Source organism: Candoia aspera, chromosome 4 (assembly GCF_035149785.1).
Source record: "Candoia aspera isolate rCanAsp1 chromosome 4, rCanAsp1.hap2, whole genome shotgun sequence".
In the NCBI taxonomy this organism is placed as follows: Eukaryota; Metazoa; Chordata; class Lepidosauria; order Squamata; family Boidae; genus Candoia; species Candoia aspera.
In genome coordinates this window covers 117,967,031-117,987,357 of record NC_086156.1, presented here as the reverse complement: position 1 = coordinate 117,987,357, position 20,327 = coordinate 117,967,031, and the positions used below count along the sequence as shown (strand labels likewise).

The 20,327-nt window shown below is 52.7% G+C and overlaps 1 protein-coding gene and 1 long non-coding RNA gene across 2 annotated transcripts in view; both read right to left on the bottom strand.

Annotated features, from left to right (window-relative positions):
* Nucleotides 1-1,978, bottom strand: part of DLG4 (discs large MAGUK scaffold protein 4) — a 38,113-nt gene extending 36,135 nt beyond the window's left edge. The window contains exon 1 of the mRNA XM_063301701.1: nucleotides 1,817-1,978. The gene's annotated coding sequence lies outside the window, so the exon portion shown is untranslated. The remainder of the gene's footprint in view (nucleotides 1-1,816) is intronic.
* Nucleotides 1-20,327, bottom strand: part of LOC134495998 (uncharacterized) — a 159,640-nt gene that overhangs the window by 101,189 nt on the left and 38,124 nt on the right. The window lies entirely within an intron of this gene.

The window sequence follows — 20,327 nt, the reverse complement described above, 5'->3', positions numbered from 1 at the left end:
GTGCAGCAGCCACAGAGGAGGGGGAGTGTTAAAAAGTTACGCACTCCAGGTGCCAAACGTGCCGGGTACGCCACTGCCTGCCTCATGTCCAGGTAGCCTTGAATGATGCAGGAGATCTATACTATATTTCAGAATTCAGCGCTGGGGGCTGCAGCCCACCCCTCTGCCAGAATCACACCTGGCTTTTTGCTTCTACAATGGGACTTTTCTGCCCATCTGCAATTTCAGAACCATTGAAATCACAAGTCTTTGGGGCAAAGGGGAAACAGAATCCAATACAGTCCTGGGGCAGGCGAAAACTAACCTGGGCCTAGTTGGGGAAAAAGGGGAAATTAGGGGAAGTTCAAAAAATCTGGCAGAAATTCAATTTTTCAGCAGATTTTTTTTCATTCAGGGGTAAGTGTTCTGGTTGGTCTGTGTGTGCACAAGATAGTTTCACATCTAAAAGTCAGGAGTAACCTGCTAATGCTCCATGAAAACTCAGCAAATAACAGGAAGCTAAAGAACATAATCTTCCAACTTGCCGGGACCACATATACTGTAGGTAGTCCTCGACTTATGACCATTTGTTTAACGACAGTCCAAAGTTACGACGGCATCAGAATGGGTGCTTTACAGCCAGTAAAGCACTTCCAAGTGTCACAAAACATCACACGCACCCCCACAGTCACATGATCACATTTCGAGCCCTTGGCAACTGGCTTGCATTTACAACCAGTTGCAGTCTCCCACAGTCACGTGATCGTGTTTTGTGACTTTTTTGCCATTTCCCAGCAAAAAAAAACCCATTGGGGAAGCTGAATTCGCTTAACGGCCACTGAAAAAATGGTCGTAAAATCAGGTCTGGTCACATGGTGACTTGACTTACGACCGCAACGACTTATGACGGAAATTCTGGTCCCGATTGTGATCATAAGTTGAGGACTACCTGTATATTTGTTCGCTGTGCCGCAGCATGCCGCAAAGACAGAGACACCAAGATACACGTCACAGCACACCGAGCAGCCGTTTGGAAAGAACACAAGCTCTGTGCCCCCCCTCCGCCTCATGGTTTTGCTCCCTGGGCATGAGCTACGCGCCACCTTCTGCCAACAGCACCACTGAACAACACTGAGCAGAGCCTTATTTCTGGCAGAGAGCGAGGCGTTCGTCAGCAACAGCGTGCAGCAGCTGAAGTAGCCTCGGATGACAGGTTTCCCTCCAAAAACTGTCCGTGCGTCGCAGGGTGCAGGGGACCACGCCGGGCAGGTCAAGGAAACTCTTCCAATGCCAGGAGCACCCGTCACCCTCTAAGGACCTCAGAATCCAAGGCAAACGTTGGCCTCTCGCTACCTAGGACCCGAAAGCCACGGGTCTGCAGATCCTCAAGAAGCAGCGCACAGACGCACTTGCAGCCAAGGCAGCCTGTGCGCAGCCACTCGGCGTGACAAGGAAAGCGCCACACGGCTGTGCCGGCTGTGCCACAGAAAGACTCACATGCACACAGAAGGGTTCTTCGCACCAAAGCGGTAGCATGGCACGCAGGCACCAAAGGCAGGGTTCTAGCCCGGAGGGGGGCCGGCCTCTCCCGAGGCTTTGCTGCACGTAACCCCAAATACATCTCGACATGCACCACGTCTTGCGCACTGGAACAGGGACACGGCCATCATGCCAGCGCCTGGGGCACCGTGCCCGCGGACTCCAGCGAAGACCACGGTGGGTGCGGGTGTGCGGAGGGGGGTGCGGCAGGGGTGGGCGGGGCCAGGTGCGCCAGTGGTGGCAGCGGCAGAACGGTGCCCCCTCTCCTGGCCGGGGCACCCGTGCCCCCCCTTCCTACCTTGATGGGGGAGATGTGTGAGTGAGACACGTAGCCGTGGACGCTCTCGATCTGGGATAGGTTCTTCTCCGCCACGTGGACCAGCTCGGGGGCCTTTACCTGGTTGGGGAGGTGGGCGGGGCTGTGCTCCAGCGGGGGGCTGTCTTCATCTTGGTAACGATATTTCTGGAAGGAAAGAGGCAGACCATCAGTGCCAACGGATGCCCCTCCGCCTGGCATGACCCGAGGGGGAGGCGGGAGATTTTCACTCTGGCCAGCACCTGGATCTGTGCCCAGGGCTTGTCCCGGGACCCCAGAGCTGGGGACAGCGAGGCCACGGCACCCCCAACCTCCCCCCTCCCCCAAACCGGGCCCACATCTTTAGAAAGACAGCAACGGTGGCCAAATTGTAACTTGTTCAGCCTCTGCTAACCGGGCCGTTCAGGAGAAAATAAGGGCGCCAGTTCCTCCCACCCCACTTGGTTGTCTCTCTGCTTTGCAGCCCCCAGCCCCCTCCCTCCAAATTTGGGACTGTGAGGCACCCAACTGGCCAGTTGGAAGGAGCCAACGCAGACCCTCAAGGTGCCAAAAGGGCATCTGATGGTCCAGCAACTTTTCTTGATGCCTTCCTCCCCAAACATCATTGCTGCATCTCACTCTGCCCTCTGTCAGGGCCTTGAACCCCACAGGACCCTTCCCCATTTCCAGAATTTGTCCTCCCACCTGTGCCAGAGGTCTGCAGGCAGGTAAGAAAAGTCCAGATGGCAGCGGGGGCTGCGTGATTGAAGCCCTGTCCCTTTGCATACAGTATATAAAAAAGATGGGGTTCCAATCACACAGTCGTGCCCACCACCCTTACTTTTTTGACCCTGCCCCCCATGGGCACCCCTGGCCAAAGACAAGGGCACAGATGCGGCGCCCCCAAAGTCACCGCGCGGGGACAGGGAGGGACAGCCATTAAACATCGCCAACCCAGGAAAACTGATAGGAGAAATGCAACAAAGCCACCGAAAGAAATAACAGTATTTGGGAAAATCAACGCGTTTCAATTTCTAAGAGGTACATTTCTCCATGTCCCCAAACAGTTTCCAGATGAAAAACATCGAATGGAAGGAAGCTCTCGGGCACGCAAGCCCTTGATAGCGTTGGACTACAATTTCCACAATGCCCAGTTAGCACAGACAAGGCTTTAAAAACTATTTTTAAAAAGGCATTTTAATACTTCCTTTGAGAAAAAGGTCTCCTGTGCAGAGAAAAGGTCCCTTTCAGCAACTCACTCAATCGCACCCAGCCACGTAACCCTGACCAGGAAGAGCCAGGCTTTAACCCCGGAGCTTATTCTGAATTGCAGAGTTCAGTTCCTACAATCTGGAAAGTCACAAATAGGTCTGAGCACGTGCAAAATGCCTGTCTCACATGCCTAACAGGGCTCAGAGTGGGACACTGAGGCAGCCCCAGAGCCAGCACCCGCCACTTCTAAAATTAACCCCAGAGCCCTGTTCTCCAATACCCTCCCCCCCCACACACACACACACATGAGGAAGTACCCTGGTCTATTGCAAATGCCGGCCACAACCATGGGAACAAGGCCAGAGGAATGCTGGGGCTTTTGCTCATGCAGAAGACCCCAGACTTGGGGGTGGGGGCATCGGTGTCCACTGGGGGGACCAAAGGAGACAAGTAATGTCACACAGAACAACCTCACTATGCAAGAGATACAAATGTCAAAATGAACTTTTTTTCATTAAGAAGAATGATCAATTTTTTAAAAAATCACATAATTTGCGGCATGTGCACAATAATGCCAGGATATATATGACATCACCATGATATCTACTGGGGGCTTGATGGGGGGTGCTTTACATTAAGCCAGCGTTTTTCAACCTTGGCAACTTTAAAATGTGTGGACTTCAACTCCCAGAATTCCCCAGTCAGACAGGGGTTTTGAAGTCCACACATCTTAAAGTTGCCAAGTTTGGAAAGCACTGCATTGAACTGATCTCTCCCCTCTCAACTTGCCAACATCCCACAGTTCTGGAATCTTTATCTATGATCAGTGTTGCATCATTTTGACTCTATGGTTAAACACTTTCCATTGCAAGTTGTGTCATTGAATTGTCACGTTGCAAATTGTCATTTCAAGAATCACTTGGAGAGGTACAGTAGACTCTCAGTTAACCGGCACTCAAGCAACTGGCAGAAAAATCCAACCGGGACTCTCAAGCAGGCGGAAAAAAAAAAAAAAAAGAACCGGCCCGCTCAAGCAACCGGCAAAAAAAAATCTGTCTCTCTCTGCTGCCATCTAGTGGGTATTAGGGTTTAATAGTAACTCTCAAGCAACCAGGAACTACATTTAGCTGGCATCTACCAATCCCCATGGGTGCCGGTTAACTGAGAGTCTACTGTATTATGTAGATGATGACGAGGAGGAGGAGGAGGAGGAGGAGGACCTCTTCCACTCGCCTTCCCTTCCCTCCTCTTCTTTTGCTGTGATTTCCCCTGAGACACTCAGACTGCACATTTTCACAAAAAGGACGACTGCCATCCCTCTCCCAGCTGGAACACAGCAGGGGTCCCGCCTGGTGAGGCGGAGGGCCATCTAGGCCAGCCCCTTCGTTCTCCCAGCAGCCAGTCAGGCGCCTCCACGGAGCTCCCAAGCAGGAGGCGGAGATGCTCCCCCGCAAGTGGGACTGGGGGGCAGCTGCTCCCAACCTGGAGATAACATGGAATCTTGCTGGCCCTCAAAACACCAGCGCACCAGGAACGCATCAGCTCCCCCTTTCAAGTCCTCCCAGTGAATGGCTGTCCCCCGAGCCCCCGGAATGCAAGTGTCAAGCCCCGCCTCGCCGGGCAGGATCGAGGAAGCAGAAATTGCACAGGCTTCAGGATGGTGCCTTTAATGCTCCTCTGGGGCAGATACAGAAACAGGGAGAGGAACGTCAACCCTCGCCGATTCACTGCAGGAGGAGAGCCGTGTGAGGCTACAGCAGCCAAACTTCAGAAGGATTTCATAAGCAGCCTTTTAATAAAAGGTGTTGGTTGGAAAAGGTGCTACCAGACTTCTTCTGACTTTTAAGCTCATTCATAGTGAGTTCATTGAGGAAAACTGTTCTTGGGTGATCTCAAGATCTTCTTCCCAGCTCTCTTGCCATCTTGGCTGAGCTGCCACGTAGCAGCGGAGCTTCACTGCTCGCGTCAAATTTCCCACGGCTTTTCCAGCCTCCCGACAACCTCTCACATCAAGAGCAGGCCAAGACCCATCTTGGGGCAGAATTTTGTCTCTTCCAGTGGCCAACAAGGACCTTTTGCTTGCTAACCTCTTCCCCGGCAAGCTGGCATCTAGAGCCATCAAAAAAATGTGCCAGAAAAGACTTTCTCCAGGGGCAGCCTTGAGCTGAAGAGGGGAAAAGCTACATTTTGCAAAAGGCAGCCCACCTTCATCCCTGGGGGGCAACAGTTGCAGAAAACGGAAGGGGGGGTCTTTGACAGGAAGGGAATCACCAATTGCAGTATGCATGCCAAAACTGTCAGTCTTGTGAGCCGCGCACAATATAAAGATCCGCTGATTAATCAATCAACTGAAGCTGGAAAGGAGGGCAGAAGAGCGTGTTTGAGCGCACGTTTTTCAAATGCCCCCCGATCAAGAGCCACTAAACAAACATTTGGGACACCCAGTTATATGGACCCCCCTTCCCTGAGTTGTTTTCATCTTGAAGAGCTGGAACTTCTGTGCATTTCAGCCTGTAAGATCGTAACCCCATTTGGGTATTCCCTCCCAGACTTTCCACTCAAGAGCCTTTTCAGGCAAAATGTTGCATCCCAAAGTTTAATCCAAAATTCAGAACATATTTACTGCTTGGATTGCTTTATAAAGCCCACGCCATCGTAACTCCTCTTGGTCAGCCGTGTTTTTTCAGTAGCCATCTCTGAATATCAGGAGAGAAGGGCTCCTGCGGTCAGCAAACGTCCTACCGTACTCAACTTTTGTCTGCTTGTGTGAGAGTTTTTGCATGCGATCGCAGCTCAGGGGCAGTGAAAACAGGGAGGCAGCAAGGGTTTGGCCAGCCAAGTTGGGGTCCCCGTGGGGAGGCTGATGGACCTCTTGGGCAGAGGGACCACTGGAGTAAAGCAACATCCAGAAGCCTCTGAGATACGGGATCATCTTCTCTTTCTCTCTCACACGCACACAAGCCAATATTTACATCCTGCTTTCTCTTATCTGAGATGCAATCGTAACCACACGTGCCCCACAACACATGAGGGGTGGCAGGCTTGCTGCTGAGCTGCGTGAGTCTTTCCTATGGCAGCACTCAGTGCAAAACTCACCCGCGGTGTAGATCTACCGCAGTGAATTCTGAATCCTGTGGGACCTGATGCTTGCAACGTTTACCGCTCCCGTGCTTCTAGGCATGTGCAAAGTACCTTCCCTTCCACTGAAAAAGTGCTTTGAATCAAATGCATTCACTTTCCGGGTGCCCAGCATTTAGCAATAAACCCTGAATTTATTGCATGCTGTTCCCAATGCCCTCACACAGAGTAAAATACATAAAAAGGTGTGCAAACTGGCTTTTCCAACACGAAAAAAAACTAGCTAGCTTATGTTTGGACCACTGGAAATACAGTATAGAGATCTAGATTTGTGTGCATAAATATGGGCTTGGAACAAAACTGAAGTGGGGAGTTGAAGAGGATTTGGGGAAAATGTCCCCTTCTCTACTCAGCTACCATCTTGATTTCTTCTCTTTTTCTTTTCAGGATTCCCCAAAGGGAAAGAAATAATTACGGCTGCTCCCTTGCAGCTCAGTTGTCTGGAGTGAAGGAGTTACTGAAGCCTGCAGAACACCGTCCAACTGGGACTTTGAAAATGTGGATTGACGGGGAACCAGAAGGCTGAGAAGACAGAGGCTGAAGCCACAAAAAGCAAAGCAGACGAAGCTTTAGCAAGAATCTCCCCCGACACCGAACGGGGGGGGGGCACCCCAATTTGACCCTGGCCTCCAAAACGTGTTTTCAGCCGTAGATGCAAACAGCCTCTGCAGAAAAGTATGCTATTGGGACCAGAAATGAATACTGGATTTGTGCTGGATGGATCGCATGTGCAAACTGCCGGACAAGGACTGTGGGCATCATGTAACCGATGATGCTTGGAGGCTGGCAAGGAAAACTGGCGAAGCTTGAGTTTCCCAGATTAGTTTGGAAAGAGAGCGACCAAGATGGGCGTGGGGGCCGATTCCCACAAAGAACGGTTAAAGGAACCGGGGAGGCTCGGCCTAAAGAAGGGAAGGAGCACGAATGCCGCCTTCCAAGCCTTGCAGGGCCGTCCCAGGGAAGAGCGGGTGGATTCATTCTCCGAGGGTCGGACCAGAACCAGCGGGTCGAAACTTTACAGAGGGAGGTGCAAAACAGAAGCGAGGAGGGGTTTCCTGGCCGTGAGAGCGGTGAAGCAGGGCCACAGCCTCCCTTGGGGCACCGTGGGGCTTCGTCACTGGAGGTTTTCAAGCAAAGGCGGGACAGTCTGGGATGGCCTGAGGATTCCTATACAGGACAGGGGGTTAGACTAGAGGACCTTCAAGGACCCTTCCACCCCTAGGTTTCTCTGAGTTAAATGTACGGGTTTCACCTTATTGAAAACTAAGACGGAGCTGGGGAAATAAAGTCGCACCGCTGGGCACCAGTCTCGACCCCAGCAAGGCCAAGGGAGCGCTGCAACTCCCTAGGAAAGCCTCAGAAAAAGACAGCAGTGGTCACACCGCTCAACATTTCCCTGCCTTGGACATTACTATTTAGAGAAAGATGCCCCAATTCCCTGTAACGAGAGAACGAGGACTGAACATTTGCCACAGGCGGAGTCTGGATTTTCCAGGAAAGGCCGGGAAGATGATCTGGAACTGGAAAGGGGGTCTCCCCTTGGACTTCTGGGTCAATCCCCCAGCAGGGCCAGGGCCGGCTGAGCAGAAATGCCTGGGGCTGCTGCGCAACATCTGCACCACCTCCGTGGACGAGAGGCAACGCTGACTTGCGCCAGAAGGGCAAGAGGACCCAGCGGGCCTTAGTGGGGCTTCCCACACGTCCCCTTCAGAGTCTCGTTTTTCAAAAACCGTAAGCAGAAGATGCTTCCAGGGCCCACATGCTTTTGCTTGGAGGAAGAACAGAGATTCCACCAGAGCTGGGCCATTATGGTTGATTAGCCCTCAAAAAACAAGAAACCCCCCGAGCAGAAGGGGCTGATGCATTCTGCTCCTGACATGCTTTGGGGAGGCAAACCAAGGAGCAGCGCAGCCGGGACGGACTCCCCAGAGCAGGGGAGGCACAGGGGAGAAGCTTTCCCAAGGCCTTCAGTGAAAAAGCCACTCAAGATCGCAGCTTCACCAGGAAGGGCGGAGACGGGCTAAACCAGCGTTTTTCGTACTCGGCAACTCTAAGACGTATGGACTTCAACTCCCAGAATTCCCCAGCCAGCAGGAAAACAGAGTCCCTGCGAAGGGGGGGAGGAAGACGTTGTATGTGATGCCACATACATCACGATGCCATCTTGCAACTGATCTATAACTTGCATCACTGACTTCCTTGGCAGGATGACGTCACAACGCCCAGCGCTGGATGGGTTGCCGATCCTAGTCCTGTAGCCGCCAAATCTGTAGGACTGCAAGGCCAGTAATGCCCTGCCAGCATCTCAGCCTTGGTGGATCAAACCAAGATGGCTCAATCCACTCGTTCGTCTAACCAGATGCTTCCAGGAGGCAGAGGATCACTGTAGACATCCTGCTCTGTGGCATTCCGGCATGTGGTGTTCATGGGTGCGCTGCCTCTGCATGTGGCACCTCCGGCTATGGGATTTCATGCCTCTGCTTACAGAGGCCACAGGGCCCATGAAGTCTGCTCCACGGGAAGCCATCCGGGTTGGGAGGTGCTCTGGGAGCTGAAGCCGCAACCCAGCTCAAGGCCGCCACGGCTGGGGCGTGCTCCGTCATGGACCCGAGTTATGGCTGTCTTCTTCTTATCCTGGACCCTTTCCAGATGTTGATGTGAACAGTGGCCCTGTTGTTCTAACGTCTCGGGAGAACCCTCCGTGTTGAGGCCCAGCAAAAGGAAGATTTACCTGTGCCGGCAAAGCCCGTTGCCCCATTGGCTGAACTGCTGTGACGTCACGACAGGTTCAGCCACGCAGATCCAGCAGCGTGGCAAATAGGGCACCAGTTATGATGGGCCAAATGAAGCAAAACTGCCTTAATTACCTTCACAGGGACTTGAGAATACAATAAGCCATAAAATACTCAGGAAGCCAGGAATGTTGGTAACATTAGGGGAAAAATATTTGAGGCAACACAGGACAATATGAGATAAACCTGTAAGAGGTACTCACTAAAAGTAACCGTGTTCATAGGCAGGGTTTTTCAGCCTCGGCCACTCTGAGATGGGTGGACTTCAGCTCCCAGAATTCCCTAACCAGCAAGCTTAGGGTTAGAGTTAGAGTTAGCAAGGCTGGCTGGGGAATTCTGGGAGTTGAGGTCCACACATCTCAGAGTGGCCGAGGCTGAGAAACACTCATAGAATAACACCTTTGTTCCTTCAGTGTTATCGCTGTTGTTGTCCAGGAAGTTTTCTTAAGTTATGCTTTTAACTGGGTTTTTAATTCTATATTTGATATTCTGTAAGCCACCTAAAGTCTTCTGGGAGTTGGTCAACCTTAACAAATCAAATCAAATCAATCAATGTTTTTTTTTTGTAGTACCATCCATCCCATCCCCATCCTTTTTAGGCTTTGCTTAGACTTTCCTCCAGCAGCGTAATAAATAATTTTGCTTCAATGGAACTGTGACTTGGTCTCTGGTTTAAATAAACTTTTTGGGAAATTGGTGAGAGGAAATTAAATTAGAGTGGCAGAGGGCCAGAATGCACCCCACCTTTCAGCAGGGACCACAGTAGGGGAGCCAAAGAACACAAGACGGCAGCTATAAACGCATGACTGAAACCTTCCCAGTTTTTTTTTTCTTTTTTTGCATGCACCTGATTTTCTGAAAATTATTTCCAGCTTTTTGCATTGACCCCAATAGCTGAAGAGGAGCACGTTCATTAATGGGAATATTCCATATTTCTTATTCCTAAACTCCAACATTTTGGAAGGACATGTTTACAGAACTTTAGAAAGATATTATAACCAGCCCATCAATTTAAAAATAAGCTCAAATGTGGCAAAAACTGTAAGCCTGGGACATTCCTTATGGCCCGAGTTCGCATGGTCTGCAAGCCATCTTCTTCAGCTGAGATAGCATAACCTGCTGTGTTTCTTCCTGCAGAAAGACGCACCGTTCCCCTGATCAGCAGGCAGCCAGCCGGAGATTGTGCCATAAACCCAAAGGAGCGTTTGCTCATACCTCCAGGATGGGCTCCGTGACATTGTTTTTTAAAAGGGGAAAAAACAAAACAAGCATTTTTCAGGAGGAAGCAATGCGCTGACCCAGCAGAGTCTAGAAAATTCTGCCCAGGGAATTTGCTGAGAGCAGACCTTCCCACCCCAAATCTGCACCAGAGTCAAAAAGGACGCTAAGGTTCACATAAATACGCCTTGTGCTTGTCTAGCCTACAAAGCTGGAAGTGCAGAAAAACCACCATTTCCCAAACAGGAGATTCAGACATTGCCTGACCTTGTGGCTGAAACTGCAATAGGGTTGGATATCAACAAATACAGGCAGTCCTCGACTTACGACCACAATTGGGACTGGAACTTCTGTCGCTAAGCAAGGCACTCATTAAGGGACTCACGCCCAATTTTACAGCGACTTTTGCCGCAGCTGTTAAGCAAATCACCATGGCTGTTAAGTGAATCACGTGGTCGTTAAGGGCATCCAGCTTCCCCCACTGACTGCTTGTCGGAAGCCAGCTGGGAAGGTCGCAAATGGTGATCACGTGACCCCGGGACGCTGCAACTGTCATAAATACACGCCAGTTGCCAAGCGCCTGAATTTTGATCATGTGACTGCAGGGATGCTGCGACAGCCGTAAGTGAAAGGACCAGCCGCAAGTCATATTTTTCAGCACTGTTGAAACTTCAGTTGCTAAATGAACGGTCATATGTTGAGGACTACCTGTAGACCATGATTTATTTCCTCCACCACCACCAACCCTTTCATCAATTAACAGTGTTTCTCAACCTTGGCCACTTTAAGACATGTGGACTTCAACTCCCAGAATTCTTTGCTGGCTGGGGAATTCTGGGAGTTGAAGTCCACATGTCTTAAAGTGGCCAAGGTTGAGAAACACTGATCTACACCAAAGTTCATATTCTACAGCAGGACCTAAGTTGTTGTTGTTTTTTTCCCTGTAGGAGGACAGCAATCCCAGAATTTCTGCCAGGAGTTAAGGATGCAACCCCCACCGAGATGAGGCAGGCTGCTAATGGGTTTTCCTTCCCCAGTAAGTAGACCGATTCAGGAGCAGGCCACCCCGTTACCTTACAATGCAAGACCTAAGTTATTGATATTGCCTCTTTTCATACCCACCCCGAGGAGCCGGTCCGAAGTCGGAAGAGCCGCCCCGAGCCGACAGCGAAGCCCATGCTGCACAGATTGGGATGGGGCTGCTTCTCATGAACTTCCTGGGCTTGGCTAGGAACATCACCTGGGAACCAGCCCCGCCTTTACTCTCCCCCTTTGAATCTGCTGAGATGGCCGCCTGTTCATTGCAAACCCCATTATCTCCATGGTGACTAGCATGTTTCCCCCTGTGCACAGGGGATCATGTCCTACTGAGGTGTGAGAGGCCTTGAAGAGGACTGGGCTGAAGCCCACCGAGGCTGGGCCTAGTTCAAGAAGAAGGTGAGGAGAACAAGGGCCCACCCAGGTCCCAGGGACCAAAGACTTGAGGAGGGGGGCCCAAGTATGGGGCGGGCCGAGTGGCCAGCCAGGAGCCAGGCTCCGGGGAAGGAAGTCCTCCAGATCCTGCCCAGATGAGGAAGCTGCCTCAGGACTTCTGAAACCCACCTGCTTCCCCTGCAATCACAAGAGGATGGACATTTCCAACTGCTATTAGTCAGCCAACACCCCACTGCTTAAAATATGTGCTTGAGTCTGTCGCTGAAGTTGGGAATCAGCCGTAGCAATGTGCACGGCAGTGATTTGTGGCTAGTTCTACCATTCTTGGGATCCTCCCATTTTTTGTGGTTTTTAACTTGGGAGTTGGTACAAGTCCTCACAGCGGATCTTTTTGAATTGTGTACCGCTCACCTTCACATATGTGTAGCATACAGATCTGATAAATTGCTTTGCCTTCTTGCAGCTATATAAATTTTCTAAATAAATAAAATTGAAATATATAATATAATGTGGGTTTGAGGCCACAAGAAAGAGAAGGAAAAGGAAGATTTAAAGAGAGCTGAGAGCCCACTTCTGTTTCCACTGGAAACTCTGGAAAGCCTCTCTTGGACTCCCTGCCCCATGGGCCACAATGTAGAAACTATGGAAGGAAATGGCCCCAACTCTTGTCAGGAGCTTGACAGTGAACTTCCACAGGTCAGTGAATTTCCACAGGCCCATCTCTGATGCCTGTCATAATTCTTCGCCCTTTCCAAGCAAGACTCAGGGACACGGGGTATGAGTTGACTGTCCTCTACCTTAGGCCGCCCAGGTCCTAAGAACATCCTCAGGCGCTCTCCTTGGGGAGACGAAGGCACCTTTGGACTTCCAGGACCCCCTTTCTGGTGCAATCCTATCCAGCAGAAGAGGGTGGGCCAGGGTGAAAAGGCAGACTGTGCCTGGGCCAGCTACAAGGCTATTCCCATCCACCTGGCCCAACTGATGGTTTGGACCACAAGTCCAACTCCTTGGCTGGAGATGAAGGGAGTTGCGATCAAACTACCTGGGGGGCACCAGCTTTGGGGAGGCTGTTGGAGATGTTCAAGCATCTTCCTTCCAACATCGTTTCAAGCTGGGCACTCTAGGGCAGTATTTCTCAAATTCGGCCACTTTAAGACCTGTGGACTTCAACTCCCAGAATTCCCCAGCCAGCTTTGCTTCTAAGTCCGCACGGCTTAGAGTGGCCAAGGTTGAGGAACGCTGCTCTAGGGCTTCACCTGTTGCTTTACCACCTCATCAGACTGGCAACTTCTCTGGCAAAGTTCTTGGAACGGGAGGAGCCAAATAATGAAAAAGGGGAAAATCCGTGGACAGCCAGGTACGCCCCCCCAGCCCCGCAGGACCTGACGTAAGGCTACCCCAGGCAGCAGCCGAGGACCAGGACTTGTGCAACGCCCCTCCCACCTGGAAGAGAATCCCCGCGGGGGAGGCCAGCGACAGTCCAGCCCCGGGTTTCCCAAAATTATTTGCTACGCACACAAGAAATGGGGTGGGGTGCGGGGGGGAGGTGCGGCTCCCCCCGGCACCCTCCGATTGGCTACCCTGGGGGAGCGCCCAAGCCCCCGGCATGATTAAACCCGCCCCCGAGCTCTGGTTGGTTGGTGGCGAGAGCCACGGCCCGCCCTCCCATCTGCTGCCCCCCGAGGCGCCCCTCCCCGGCCGCAGCGCCGGGTTAATCCCCAAAGCCTCTTAGGGGACCGGCGAGCCGACCGTCCGCCTTGGAAGGAGCCGCTGGCGAAGTAGCGCCGCGGGGCGGGGCGAGGCCGGGGGCTGCCCTCCCTCCCCGGCCCGGATCCCTCCTGCTGCCTTGGACTCCGATTCCCATCATCCCCCCCCCCCCCCCCGCGGGACTGGGACGGGACTCAAGCAGCCGGACGGCGGGCTGAAACTCAAACGCCAGCCACGCTCCGGGAGGGGCTTCCCGGCTCCGTGGGAGCTGACTCCGGGCCAGGGTCCGAGGCCCCTTGGCCAGGGGGGTCTTCCTGCCGCCGCCGCCCCCCCCCGAAAGTACTGCCAAGTTAACCCCTGGCGGAGCAACTAGACCCGCGCGGTGCTCCGCGTTCTCGCGCTTGGGGGGCGGCCTCCCGGGGCTCCCCTCTTCCAGCTGCCCCCCTTCTGGAAAGAGGCAGGCGGAGGGGCCCGGGGCCCCCGACCGGGCATCTTGCGGCGAGGGCAGACAGGGGACGCGCCGCCCCCACGCCCCACCCCGTTTTGTCGCCGCCGCCCGCCCTCCGCGGCCTCCAGGCTCGCCGGCCCGGAGATCCCGGGGCCGACCCCTGCCCACCGGCTCGGGTGAGGGCGGCTCCGGACCGCCACCCTCGACGGCCCCAGCCTCTCTCCGGTCGTGGGCAACGGAAAGCCGCCGTCCGCGGTTCCCCCAGCCGGAGTCGAGCGGGCGGGCGGACGGACGGGCTGCTCCGCTCCACGGGCGCGTCGCGCGGGCGGCCGAGTCCGCCGGCCGGGGGCGGGCGGGGAGAGGCCCTACCTTGCAGCCGAAGACGAGCGAGAGCGTCCGGTTGCTGCAGGTGACCTTGCACTGGCACAGGACGGGCGAGCAGCAGCCCGGCTGGCGGAACGCGGGGGACACGCCGTTCAGACCCATCGCTCGGCCGCCCCTCGCCGGGGCCCATCGGCTGCCCGCCGCCGCCGCCGCCGCGCACTGGCCGCACCTGCGCCGCCTCCGCCCCGCGGGCTCCAGCTGCTGTGCCCCCCCCCAGCCGGCAGCCTGCCAAGTCCAATCCCCTTCCCCCAGGATGGGCGCGGCCCCCGCCTCCCGCTCCTCCCAGCAGGCGAAGAGCAAGGATGCGGGCGGGTGAGGTGGGGTGGTGGAGGTGCTCTGCCTGGCCCGCCTCCAAGCAGAAAGCCCTTGGGCAGGACAGGGAGGCAGCGACAACAGTGGCATCCGGAGATGCACTGCTCCTGAACCTGGAGGTTCTCTTTCACCAGCCCCCACTCAGTACAAGAGAACCTCAAAGTGGGATTCCTCTTGTTCTGGGGGCTGCTTAGGAAGGCCACAGCCTCCCCACCACCCCATTTTCCTGTCAGTGGTGCTTGGTGCCCCTTATGCGCAATGCCCATAAAAACAGGCAGAGCTTTGATCATACCATCAAAGCAGCCATCTTGACTTTCTGGACTCCGTCCTGCAGAGAATCCTGGTTCTTTCCAAAAAGGTGGACCCAGTGGGTCCTTGCTCCAGTTGAAGACCCCTGTAGGGTCCCAGGGCTGTGGACCAGGAAGCAACATCGGGATCCCAGAAAGCCATGGCAAGCCACTTCTGTGTCTCTGCCAGGAAAACTGCGGGGTGCCTTCCTGGGGTCAAGCTGAACTCCCATCTCTACCTTTACCTTAAAGTAGGTACATTCAGCTTTGGCAGCCCATAGAATTAGACAGTATGTATTTATTCAGCTGAAGCCTGTAAGGGACAGAACCCAGAAATAAGAGGGACACAAAGTCCTGGGATCATGCTGGCTGGGGAATTCTGGGAGTTGAAGTCCACCCAGCTTAAAGTTGCTGCAGCTGAAAAACACTGGTCTAGCTTATTCCGAAGGATGAATGAGGAGAGCAGGAAGACTGGCATTTTATGGGCACACCACACACGGTGAGGTCCAGGGATTGGAGCATGAGGGTCCCTGTCAAGAACATCTGGTGGGAATTCAAGGAAGAGGGGTGGGGAGATACACCATTGTCAGGGTGCGGCACAGACAGCCAAGCCAGGCACTTCAACTATCTGGGTACCTGCTGGAAAACCAACATGGCCAAGACTGGCCAAGTCTCCACCCTTCCTCAGGGGTCCTGCTATTTCGGTTTCCAGATGGCCGAAGAAGCGATCTCCTAGGCCGGATCCTAACCGAGAGGGAATTGGTGGCTGAGGAGGTAAAAGCAGTGGGAACTTGGGGAGGATGTGGCCATGTCATCTCGGGGTTCAAGATGCTCCCGATAGAGAAACAGGCACATGAAACGTCAAGGGGGCCAATTTTAGCGAGCTTAGAGGATTTTGGGGAGGACTCCACGGACAGAAATCTGCAGGTCAAACGGAGCACAGGACAGCTGGGAGCTTCTCAAAAATAAGATACTGGAAGTCCAGTTGGAGACGTGCCGATGAGGAGAAATGATGATGAAGAGATGCCCTTTGGCTGAGCTAAGAGTCGAAAGGGGCATTTATAGGGAGACCAGCAAGGAGATCACCAATGAGGACCTCCCACAAGGCAGGGTTCCTCAACCTTGGCCGCTCTAAGCCGTGAGGACTTCAACTCCCAGAATTCCCCAGCCAGCTGGGGAATTCTGGGAGTTGAAGTCTGCACGGCTTAGAGCGGCCAAGGTTGAGGAACCCTGCCACAAGGGGTCTACCAAGCCAGGGAACAATACTACCCCCTCCCTCATCTCTTAGTTTATGTTGCTCTTTCTACTTTGAAGCACCACAGATCCTCTAAGCAGCTGCCCAAGCTTTTGGGAATGAAGATAATTCACTTTAGCAGAGATGGGAAGCTTGTAAAAAAATCTCTAAATCAGTGTTTCTCAATCTTAGCAACTTTAAGATGTGTGGACTTTGACTGGCTATTCCCCATGGCTGGCTGGGGAATTCTGGGAGTTGAAGTCCACTCACCTTAAAGTTCCTGAGGCGGAGAAACACTGATCTAGATCAACCTTGAAGTGCTGCCAGGAAAAATCCCAAAAGTGGGAGCAAGAAGACACGTAGCTGCCTGCAGGAAATCTTTGTAATTTCTACCACAGGAGGTATTCCAAAGTTTTGGAAGGGAGTCCAAACTTCTGCACGCCCCTGCACATAAATAGTAAGTGTGCTTCCAAACTTGCAGAAAAGTGTTGCATTTAACTTGGTTCCATCTCAAATTTGAGCCCGCTTCGAGGGATTCATTGAAATGTATCGTCTGCGTCAGTTGCAAGCTCAGGCGAGCTTCTTCCTTGTCCTGTTCTCTCCTGCCTCTTTCCCCCACAGTGGCACATGGTTCTTGCTGCATCTATACCATTTTGGGGATATTTATGGATTTCATGTTATTTTTTCCAAATGTGGGGAGCAGAGAGTTTGGGTTTTTCCTGCTTGCTCTTCTGGAGACAGGAAAAATACTGCTAATTTCGGGGGCAGGGAGGAAAGGCGCCTGGCCCACTCACAATGCCCTCAGGTCGCGATGAGGATGACCTGGGGTCCCGTTCCCTCAAGCAGAAGAGGAAGAACGGACTGAAGTGTTTTCTCTCTGGCCAGACCAGCCTCCCCACACCCGACCAAGATTTCAGAGCCCACATTTGGAGCCGGGGCTGCTGAGAAGCAGTGGAGAAGCATGCCAAGTGTGGGAAGGGCCCCGTTTCTGGTTACGTTAACACCAGTGGCTTTTAAGATCGCTCGGCTCTACTTATATTTATATTTAATTTTTGTTATTCTTGTTGTTGTTTTATATTATGGCTGTTTTTATTGTTGTTAGCCGCCCAGAGTCACTGGTTTGAGATGGGCGGCAATATAAATCGAATGGATAAATAAATAAATAAAAATAAAATATCCCAAGCTGTTCTTCGTCATAAAGTTCCCCTCTCTCCAGAATTCACAGGAACACCCACACGGTGATTGCGACACCAAGGAATACACAGTACTTGGTTCTGGATACAGAACTGGATAACCCACTCAGACAATTCATTGTTTAAATCCAGGGGAAGAGGAAAACCTCCATTTGGCAAATTCCAGGGCTGTAGTTATTCCTACTTATAGCAAACTTTAAATGTACCAAACTGAGTTAAACTGCTGGTTTGGTAAAAGGGTAACACCTCTCTCAAACTCCTGGTGATCTCCCAGCTGCATCTATACCATTTGGGGGATATTTCTATTATTTTGGGGAATTGAGTTCCGTCATGTCTGGTGCTCCCTTCCAAGAACTGACCAAGAACTGTTTGGGGGAATCAACTAGAGTTGGCTGCATGCTGCGACTCTGGGTTTGGGTGCCCGTGAGGAACCCTCACCCAGAATCTCAAGGGCTGCTTTTCTTGTGGGCCAAACCCCTGGATTCAAAGAGAACAAGCTGGACCCCAGGGGTGGGATGGTGTCCCAGCAGTGCCCACAACCCTGATCAATTTTCATCTCGACATGCGTGAGAACAGAGTCCAGACGCACAGGGATCTCTCCTGCCCTGGCCAGCCGCCCGACTGGTTCCAAATCATGCAGAAATGTCACCCTCCCTGCCCATACCAGGGCACTCTTCTCCCCTCCCCCTTGCCCCTCTCTCTTTTGGGACCTTCTCCACCTTCTCATTCAAGGACAGACTTCAGGACGGTTGCAACAAAAACTCCCAGCTTTGACGTAGGGACAAACTAAGCAGCTGAATTTTAAGCAGGTTGAATCCTACTGAGGCTGCTGCCCTTACTGTCTTTTCTTCCACCTGCTGGATAGGGAGCGTTGCAGAACAGCTTGCTAACACGCCAGTTAACAGGGTTTTGACCCCGGGCACGCTGAAAGGTCTAAAATTGCCTGCCTTGAGTCAGAGTCTTCTTGAAGTTAAACTACAGCGTCCATCATCCAGCTGAAAGCAGGCTCACTGGGAGATTATGAAGATTATGCAGTCGTATCAAACACTACATGCTGTTACTCTTTCACCAGAGCAGAAGGATGGAACCAACCGACAATTTTTCTTAAACATTTAGGACCATTTGCAAGAAATTTGGGTTTCTCTCCCTGCCTAGCACAGCAAGACCGTGGCCCAACCTGAGGAGCTCTTAACACACGACCCTGAATTCCAACCCCAAACCAGAATGGCTGATCACTAGATTCCTTGCTGGCTTTCTGCCTTCAGCCACGGCCGCCCCTCAAAAGCCACCTCTGCGGGCCGCTGGTCCTGTTGTCACACATTGCCCTAATGGCTGTTGCTTGCAGCTCCAAAATGAATCCAAGCACCGTGGTTTGCCTTTCTACAGGCCAAGCCATTACTGCACCTTCGACAAACTCTGGCTGCAGAGACAGACTCACCTCCGGCTTTGCGTCAGTGCAGACCTTCTCTCCCGCACTTTCCAAGCTACTTGCACACAAAAGTGTGAGACATGAGCGCAACCTCACCGACACACTGTTTCTGTAATTATTATACGCTTCTGTTGCTGGAAAGAATCAAGGGGGGAGGCAGCGGCAATGCAACCTTCGGGGGCCTGCGGAGGTTCTGATGGGGAATTCGCAGCGCCAGAGAGCCACCGACTCCAAGGTGGCACTCCAGTGAAAGCGCTGCACTTGGGCGAAAATATCAAGACGTAATCCGTACCGGGACGAGACTCCCAAGTCACATACAGTCCATTCACTTTGGCCAGCCAATGTTTTTGACAGAAGGGAGCCTTTAAAACGTTATGCAGAGGGCAACTGCAGGGCTGCCAGAGTCACTTCCACAGTGAGATGGGCAGTGTATAAATTTAATAAAGAAAAGAAAAGAATAAAATATAAAATAAAATAAAATAAAATAAAATAAAATAAAATAAAATAAAATAAAATAAAATAAATAATAAACTAAACTAAACTAAACTAAACTAAACTAAACTAAACTGATATCTCTCCTGTCCTGTTTGTGCAAAAGCAGGCACGCCCGCCAGCCAAAGTCCACCTATTCCCACTGGCTTCCCAGAGGTTCTCAGTCTGATTCTCTGAAGATTATCACAAGGGCAACTCATCGGAGACCCTGCAGCTCTCTTGGCCTGAGCTCTGTCACTGCTTGGGGGGTGGGGTGGGGGGCGGGCAGCGCCCTCTCTCAAATTCGGCTTTCCAACTTCAGAAGCTGAATCTCCTGCCCCAATTCCCCTCCTGGGCTGTTTTGCTCACCTGCCGGACAACCAGAGACAAAAGTATCTCTGAGCCTGTGCAAACGTCCTCCAGAAAATTCATCAGTAACGCCAGCCAGACCCTGGAAAAGGGGATGCTGGTTCAGGGGATTTGAATTAGCTTTCTCCCAAGAAGCTAAGCAGGGAGGCAGGTCAGATGGGCAACTTCAGTCCTTCTTTTCACCTCCCCCCCCCCCCCCGCTGTGTCAGCCAGCAGCCCAGGCCTGCGTGGGCTATTCCAAGCTGATTAATCCCTAGGGCTAATCAGAGATCCTCCCCACCCTTCTCCCAATGGGGACAGGAGACAGGGCCACCCTCCGCCCTCTGCAAGCAAGCTGAAAAGACGCCTCTGAGCATCCATGGAATTGCGCCCTGCACAATGCAGAGCATCTCCCCACCCCCAAGAGGGGATCATAAGGATTCCCCAAAGCCATCCCGCTGCAGTCTCTTTCCCTGGTCTGGGGTCTTCAGAAGGGGCCCACATGGCATTGAGAACCCCCAGCCTCAGAGCATCACTTCATCTTTGCCCCACGTCAAGAAATTGGGCCCTGGCCTGGAAGAGGAGGGGGGGAGAGGGGATACAACTGCTCAGCCTGGACTTGTAAAAAGGCAAGGGCTTTCTGGTGAAGCTCTGTGTCCACGTGCAATTAAAGCACGAACAGGGATCCGAAGCTCCAAGTGGGCTGGTGCACCCTTGAAAGACAATGACTCTGGGTCTCTGCGAGGGGGGGGGACCCACTGCTGGACAGGCCTCCCTCCTGCAACTCAGCCATTAGGAGATGCAAGTCCCACCCTGCACCTGCTACCAACCCAGTTCCCGGGGGTGGGGGGGCTGGTCTTCATCCGTCTTGGGGTTTGGGCATGAAGACAAAGGCACCTGGGTTGCT